General features: G+C 58.6%; 1 long non-coding RNA gene across 1 annotated transcript; it reads left to right on the top strand.

The window, feature by feature from the left end:
• The first annotated feature begins 2777 nt into the window (after positions 1-2777).
• On the top strand, positions 2778-7035 carry LOC118613385. Its single transcript, XR_004955457.1, has 2 exons — positions 2778-3366; positions 3674-7035. It is a non-coding gene; the product is annotated as an uncharacterized LOC118613385 (long non-coding RNA).
• Positions 7036-8839: the final 1804 nt, after the last annotated feature.

Genomic DNA, 8839 nt, shown 5'->3' with positions numbered 1-8839 from the left:
ATATAACTAGACACATGTAACTCAAAACATATACATAAAACTCAAGATACATAAAGCATATTAGTAAAGTATTGAAGATTTATATAAAACTAATTTAGGAAGTATGTATATTTAAGAAATGAACAAACCCAATAGGAAAAAAAAGGACAAAACAGATTCTTCACAGAGGAAGAAGCCCGAAAGCCAACAAGAATGAAGAAAAATAAGAATTCCCGCGCGGGGGTTGATCAGGCAACCCCGTGAGTTGCTCTGGGGTCCCCAGAGACACAAGGCAGTGGACGTTTATGGACGAAGGGGGGGGAGGGATTCATTATAAGGAGCCGGCTCGTGCGACTGAGGAGGACGAGCGGTCCGGGGCCTGCGGCCGACGGCCGGAGGCCCGAGTCGGCGATGGAGAGGTGCCGGCCCGGCTCCGGAGGCCTCGGGACCAGGGCAGCGGACCGTGCAGGCTCCATCGGAAGGTGGGAGGCCCGCGGCCCGGCTCAGGGGCGGCCAGGCGGCGGGGAGCACGGCCCTGGCTCGCCCTTTGCTGCAGCGGCCCGCGAGGGGCTGGCCGGAGCCCGCGAGTCGGTGGGCAGCTGGCCGCGGTGAAATGCGAACGCCCTTCACCCCGCATTTCCCCTCGCGTGCGGACGGAGGTGAGCGTCGGCGCGGGGCGCACGGGGCCGGCACGGACCGCGGGCCGCAGCTGCTCCTGGCAGGAACGGGGCGGGGCGGCTGCTCCTCGCCGTGCCCTCGCCCGGCTGCCCCTCCGTGCAGGTGGGCGCCCTCGGCTCCTCCTGCTGCGACAGGCACCACGACCACGAAGCTCCCCACGGACCTCCCTGCGAGCCCGCCCGCCTTAGAGGCTCCTCCTCCGAGGACGGTCACCTTCCGGGCTATCGGGTCAGGACGTCGACGAGAACTTGGGGGACACGATTCGGTCCCTAACTCCCCCTCGGACTGTGAACTCCTGAGAAATGGGGACCGAGCCCAGTCGCCCTGCGGCCCTCGGGCCTGGCACCCGCCAAACCCACGGGAGGTTCTCAGGAAATGGCTGCCGAGCTCAGATGCCACCGAGACGCTTCCCACGGGGCTTCCTTGGACAGAGCGGCCCCGATTCCTGGCTCCTCGCCCACCGAGTTCACCCCTAACCATCCGGTTGCTCTGGGTCAAGAGTTCCGTGCTCCTTACTTTGAGGGATGGGATGGGAAAGGGGCGGACTTACAGCGAAAATCCAAAGCCGTTTCTGCTTGCACTATTCTAAGGGAAATACAATATTATATAGTTAAATACTAAATTGTGGGGTTTTTCATGGTTCCATTTACTACAACCTTTTTCAGGAATTATAATAACTCGGCTCTAAAATGTCATAAGGAGGTTTGCTCTCACGAAATGTAAGAACACAAGCTAACGAGCCCGTCTCTGGTTCGCACAGGGGTTTTGAGAGCTTGTTCTCCTAACGGGCAGGTATTTGTCTCAAACGCGTAACTATTATGTGCTTAACAAAGCCTTGTTTGTGCTGTCCTCAGAGCTTCACCTGGGATGTCACTAGGGTCATTTTATATCCAGACATAACGACCACCACGAGACGACGTCCTCCGGCGCACACCAGGACGCGTGTTGAAACCTGGCGCGAACCACCGTTTCACGTCCTACTTTGCGTGCGGCCGAGCAGTGCGGGGCTGTTGCGGGCGGCCTAGCGCTTTGACAGCGGAGGGAAATAACAGAGAACAGAAACTGTCAAGAGACTTGGGAAGAGGAGTAAGCAGGAGGGTGGAGAGCAAGGGCTTCAGAGGGAAGCAGCACGGGAAGGGGGGGGGGCGGGGAGGGGGAGAGAAGCGGATAATTGAAAAATGACGGTAGAGGTGTCAAGTTGTCTCTGGCAGGGGGGTCTTGATCGGCCGCCTTGTGACAAGCACGATTTTCAGAGAACGCCCTTGGTGTTAAAGTTTAAACACGACGGCACGTCACCAGAACGCCCCGGCGGGGTAGTCTTCCGAGATAACGGCTGATCGACGGGAGGATCTCGCTAATCCCCGCACGTGCACCAGGCGTGGGGTGCAGAGCTCCGGGAAGACAGCCGGCGAGCTGACAGCTCTGTCTGCCGCCACGGAAAGCGTCTTGCAGTGAGGGGCAGGAGTTAGGCCCGCGCACCCGCGACGCCGGCACCGCACGGGCGTGGTTACCCGGCCGGCCGCGTGTGCCCCCTGGAGCCAGGCGAGCTGCTCCTCCGAGGGGCCGGGACCGGAAAAACGGCCACACCGACCCACAGATAACCCCTGAATCGTGGCACGGAATAAATCTGCCTGCCGAACGCGTTTCGGGAGACTTCCCCTGGGGGAAGGGAAGCGCGTGGGAGGGAGAAGCGCGGGCTGAGCCGCTGAGGCCGGACTGCGCGTCGCTCGGGCTCGGGCTCCACGTTTTACCCCCGGCCAGACGGGAGGCGGAGCGGGGCGGCCGCAGCGGCTCTGGGCCCAGCTCATCTCTGCAAAACCCGGGAAGCATACGACAGTGTGACCGTCCTTTAAACTGTGTTTTCAGCACGAAGCTTCTGCCCCGGGGCGGGGAATACAGGGCTCCAGCGGGCCGTGTTGATTACTGGACGTTTACAAGCGCCTGACGGTTTGCAGGTGGGAAACGGACGGTCAGTGAGGCCGGCGCGGGAGCCGCTGCCGCCCACCTCTGGGGCGGTCGCAGGAGGGGCGGGCGCCGGCTGGGGAGCCCCGCCCCCTCTGGGGCTGCCTGACGCGACTTCGGGGTTCGCTAGGGAACTGTCCACTCGTTGACCCTTTCGCATCTTCTCATGAATCACACGATTACCGTGAGGTCTCACAAGCAGTTCCTACATTTCCTCTCCTAAAATCATTCTTATTTTTCTAGACGCGGTTACAGTAAGTCTCCGATTCTATCCGCGCTAATCTGCACGTCTCAGTCTCGAAAGCAGAGAAAACTCAAACGGTCGCGTCGTTCTCCCACGGAGGCCTCCTGACCTCCACCCCTGCCCCGCTCACCGCTCCCAAACGCAGCCCAGACTGGAAGGTTCTCGCGAAGCCCTCTTCTCTAACTGGTATACCTTCGTCCTCCTCCCCGGGGGCTGGAGTTGGGGGCGGGGCCCGGAGTGGTACCTGCCTCGTCTTTCAAATGCTTTTTGTTGGCATCAAATTAAAAATACCCCCCATTCTTTGAGCAGAATGGAGCCCCGGAGGCGGAGTGCATACAGGCTGCTCACGGGAGCTTCCCGGTCGGGCTGGTGGCCGCTCCGGCCTCCACGCTGCCGTCTGTAAACCACAGCTTTGGGCAGCCCTGTGCTCCACGCGCTTGCCAAAGCAGAGCTATGCACGTTCACGCGGCGATCGAAATTCCCAGTGTCCTGTAAAAACTCAGGTGAACTGAAATTCCTAAGTGAGTGACATGAGAACCCCCAAAGTTTATAAATGCACCTGAGGCTGGCGCTGGGTCCAGACGCGTCATGGCAAACGCCGACTCTGGACCCAGCTGAGAGCGAGGTGAGCGCGTCACCCAGGAAAGCAGGGGGAGGGGTCGCTTCTGTTTTCAATTTAACAGTGTTTATTCGCTCTTACAAGACTCTATTATTAGTCAGGCACAAAAAGGTTCCTAAATTTCCAAGAAATACTATGAGCATTTTCTTATTTACACGAATTCCCCAATTGTTTTTATACATGTCACGAAGGGCGGTATTGAAATCAGCACCCGAAGGTGCAGGTACGTCTGCGCATTCGAGGGAGGAGAACACCGCGGACTCGTCGTCGGAATCGGACGAGTCAGGAGACAGTAGAATGAGATGTTCCCATCGTAAGAGAAATCTGTCACCCCCAAAGCCCGGCGAAAATATCCTTCGATTCTCTTCTAAAATGAAGGCGACCAGCCCAAGGGGCGGTGGCTAGACTCCTTCCCGCCCCTCCCACTGGCTTTGGGTTAAAACAGGAACCACCGCAAACCCCTGAGAACGGTACAGAGAGCAAACGTAAGAAGTCAGGAAGGGTAGAGGGAAGAAAACTGACCAGCTGGAGACTTCAGGACCCAGGGACAGGCACGAGGTGACTCCTCGGGTTTTCCGTTCGCCTCGAGTAGTGCAGACGGGATGCCGGGGCAGAGGTGCGGGGAGACCGGTCGAGGAGGCCGACGAGAGAGAGTGCGCTCGCTCCAGCGCTAGGACCAGGAAAGGGGGAGACCAGCGAGGAAGACTTCTGGACAAAACCACCCTGCCCCTGCCCCCCGCCTGCTCAGAGGGGGTCTTTGAGGTTACAGCGTATCACAGGAGTGAGGGGAAGAGCTGCTAATCCCGCATTCCGGGGTTAACCACCTGCCTCATCTCCTGTGCCCGCAGGAAGGCGCAGCAGGTGCGGTGGGAGGTGTGTGGCTTCTGTTGTACAGGTACGTGAATCAGGGGATATTGTAACGGCAGCAGAAAGCAAGATGCTTCAGGAAAAGAGATATTTTTCTAGCAGAATTCACCCCAAGTTCGGCCTTAAGTGGGCTGAGATGAAAAGATTTTCAACTCCCGTGCACGAGGGTCCGGTCACAGGCAGGTAAGGGCGCCTCTGACTGACGCTGAGGAGGGGGGTCAGCCGAGGTCCAGCCGCAGACGGGGCTGAGCCCGGGCGAGCGGCCGTGGGCCCCCTCCTGCTGGGAAGCCTCCGGCTCTGAGCCGTGAGCCCCTCAGGCGCGCTGGCCGCCCGGGCGGCGACAGCGGCCACCGAGCCTCCACACGGGTGGCGTGGTCCCCGCCCTGCCCCCATCCTGCCACGGCTCGGGGCTGTGGCACAGGAAGCCGCGGCCTCACTCCCCCGCCTGCCTCGCCGGCTGGAGCTGCAGGACCGTGGCCTGCACTCGCCTTCGCCATCTGGAGCTCTCTCGCGCGAGCCTGTGTGCACGTTAAGGGGCATGCAGGGAGGGGACAGGCGGCCTCTGAGCCTCGGGGGACCTCGCGAGAGCATACGAGTGTGCGGGAAGCAGATGCACGAAGCCATCTAACGGCAGCTTCGAGTTCTTCCAAATCGTAGGAACGAAATATTAACACGAAGCTCACGCGTCTTTTTGGAGTGCCTGCGAGTCCCGCGAGGCCCGGGGTCATGAACTATCGCACGTGCGCGTTAAAAAGGGAGAGGAAGACTCGGCGCCTCGACGGAGACAGACGGCCAGTTGGGTGCTGCATGGCGCACAGCCCACGAGGCCACGACGCCCGAGCCCCGGGCCGGGCCGGGGCCACCGTCACAGCCAAGGCCGCCAACAGTGCAGGGCCCGGACGGCCGGGCATCGGAGCGCCCTTGTGAAATCCGGGATGTGGGGACACGGCCGGTCCCCGTGGGCCATCACCGGCCTTGCTGCTGGGTGCAGATCGCCCGGAACCGTGGTCTTCTTGTGAATCGATGCCTCCTCCGCCCCCGTAGGCTCCGGTTTGCCGTCGCGTGTTATTAAATGCCCAGGACCGTGTACGCGCACCACGCAGGTCCTCAGATTTGACGGCAGCTCGCCTCGTCTGTGTGCTGTTTTCCCTGAACGCTCAGGTGTTTAGTTTCCTAACCCAGAAACTGTTCCTCACGCAGAGAACGCTGTGCAGAGAACTCAGCGAGAATTACCCGGATCAGCGCGGCGGATGGTCTCTTAAGCAATGGGCTGCCCTCCAGGTGTCGGAGCCGGAGAACGCTGAGCCGGCGGCAGTTATTCTGTCCACCCCCGGGCACCCTCCGCCCTCTGCTTCCGAACCTGTCGTCAGGAACTCTAAGATAAACGCAGGATGAGAGGCGAGTTGCGTTCTTCCAGCGTAGCAGGCAGAGCGACTTAGCCTCGTCCCACAGGAACGGAGGGGAGACAGGAACCTGTCGCCGCCACTCAGAGGCTGCCAAGTCGCCGTGGGGACCCCCCCACCCCCCCGCGCGTTAACCAGCTCGGACACGGACGGGTGCGCGGGTTGCTTGCAAGGACCTTACCACCCGGGCTGTGTGGCAACGGAGTCGTTTTAAGGGCAATGTCAGCACAATGTCAAGAGAAAAGACAACCTTGGGTCGTGATGCACAAAGCTTTCTCTTTCCTTTTAAATAAGGAACTCCAGAGGATCCTGGGAATTATGCAAATGAGCCTCTCTAAGCAAAAACCTCCGAACTGCCCTGAAAAGCTTTAGGCAGCTTTTCATCCCCTCTGAGCCTCGCCAGACTTCATCTTTTTTTTTTTTTTTTTTCTGTGATTCACATACATTTACTAGGATGGTTCACTCTTTGCCCTTGAACTCGAGGGGACCGAGGGTGGGGTTGAGGGGGTACAAGGAAGAAAGAATCAATGCATGTTTTAAAGGCGTCTTCTCTGCCCGTCCTTAGCGCAAACGCATGCGACTTTGCACGAGCGAAAGCCTGCGGTCCCAGCCCGAACACCCTGAACACCGGCTGCAAGTTAATCACACAGTCACGTGGCCCTCGTAACGAGGAAGCTCAGAGCCGAAGCGTTTTGTGGATCCCGACAAACTCCCCGGCTTGATTGCCTTTGATCGTCAGCCTGGGACTGCACGCTCCTGTTTGTAATATACGGAAAGATGACAAAGGGCTCCAGAGGGAGACCGAACCCGAATGAGGTGCTTCTTAAAGAAGCCCTCACCTCGCTGGCGCTGGCCGAGGGCAGAACGAGAGCTGGCGAAGAGCGAGCGAGGCAGAGGCCACGAAAGAAAAAGACCAAGTCACAGAACGGAGCAACACGGCCCCTGCCACGGCACTGTCCGTGACCCCCGGAGGGGTCACGGGCGGGACTCGGGGATCTGACCCCGAGCTCCGGGAAGCCGGCAGCTCACGCAGAGCTTTACCCGTCTCGCCGGCGAAATGCGGGCCCTCACGCCTTCTCCGCGGGCCGCGGACTGAAAGACATATTCTCCCGGGCGCATGGGGCGCCTTCCGTGAGGCCGCATGAGGCTGAAGGTTAAGTACCAGAGCCGCAGAGGCCACGACACCTTTGGCTCTAAGCACGCCAGACATCGGGCATCCGGGGAGCCCTGTTAGTGGGGTAATAATCACCAGAATGATTAAAATAGTGTTTTTATTCACAAAATACTTCTCTCTAACCAACCTGCCTGTGCAATTCCTTACAAAAGAGCGTTCCAAGACATTTCGGATGTGCTGAAATGGCAGAGAATCCAGGAGAAAATGTGGAATGGGGGGGGGCAATTGCAATGTGTATGGAAAGACCCTAATTTTGCAAAAAAGAGATCAGCCCTTTCTAGCTAGAAAGACACGCAGTGACCCCCCCCCCCAGGCGCAGGTACGGGGAGAGGGGGAGAGGTAGCCCTTCTCCAGGCGCAGGTGGGGGGGGGGGAGAGGTAGCCCTTCTCGTCACACCTCTGCAGCACTCACAATGCACAAGAGACTTTCATATTTAAATCAAGGTGTTTATAAAAGGGGCCCCTGGAAACACTGCTCCCTTAGGCGGCTGGAGAAAGGAAGGCGTAGAGATTGTCATTCTTCCCTCCACTGGCCTCCAGACGTCTGCTGAGCTCCTGCTGTGCGCGTAGAATGATCTGGAAAGCGCGGGGGTGAACAGACTCACCGCCGCCATGGGGCTCACGTGCCTGTGAGTGGAGCAGAAAACGCACACACACTTGTGCACACACACCCATGCACAAACCCCCATGCACACACACTCACACACGTACACATATACATACACACTCACATACACACACACCCATACACACATCCGCACACATGCATGCACACACACAGTTATACACACATGCACACGTACACACACGTACACACATAATCACACACTTACATACACACATGCGCACACATGCGCGCACACACTCACACACACATGTACACACTCACATACACATACAGACATAATCACATACACACGTACACACATGCACACATTCACACTTGCATGCACACTCGCATGCACTTATACCCACACACACTCACACACACATGCACATACCCCCATACACACATGCATGCACACACACTTATACACACATGCACACATAACACTCACACACACGTACACACATAATCACATACACACGTACACACGTGCACACACTCACAATGGCATGCACACTCACATGCACTTATACTCACACACACTCACACACATGCACATGCCGCCATACACACATGCATGCACACACACACTTATACACACATGCACACATAACACTCACACACACGTACACACATAATCACACACACATGCACACACACTCACACTTGCATGCACTCACATGCACTTATACTCACACACACACACGCATGCACACACTCATACATGCACAGTCACAGACGCACACACATGCACACACGCACGTGTGAGCACACACATGCACGTGTGCCCACCCCACACCCATGCGCGCACACACACACACTCCAGACGAAGCGTGGCGAGCCCTGGAATTCGGAAAGGCCGGGCCGCCGAGGGAAGCAAAGACACAAACAGCTGCAGGTCCCACGAGGACCCGGTGCGAAAGCCCCGCGGCCGAGCAGGACGCGCAGGCAGGGCCTGCGTCCGAAGCGTCGGCTGGCGACCGGGCGCCGAGGGGCACGGGCCGCGCCTCCCTCGCCATCTTGCTCCCGGCGGCTGGTCCTGACGAACCTCTCTGCAGCTGTGACCCTGGGGTGTCGAGTCTCGTGCGAGGGAAAGTGACAGGCCACACCACAAAGCCCTGTTCGCCGGGACGCCCCCTGCCTGCCACGCGGCGGGATTACTCAGCAGAGAACTAGCCAGGGCTTGGGTTTCCCGGTATTGAGAAGCCCCCAAACGCCCGGCCGGCCGATGCCCACTCGTGTGCACCCCCCGCCCAGCTCCCCACCCCCCAAACACTGCGCCCCGCTGCGGTCACACGGTGTGTGTC

This window comes from Rousettus aegyptiacus, unplaced genomic scaffold (assembly GCF_014176215.1).
Source record: "Rousettus aegyptiacus isolate mRouAeg1 unplaced genomic scaffold, mRouAeg1.p scaffold_m13_p_18, whole genome shotgun sequence".
NCBI classification, from domain to species: Eukaryota; Metazoa; Chordata; class Mammalia; order Chiroptera; family Pteropodidae; genus Rousettus; species Rousettus aegyptiacus.
This window is presented reverse-complemented; position numbering and strand designations above follow the sequence as displayed.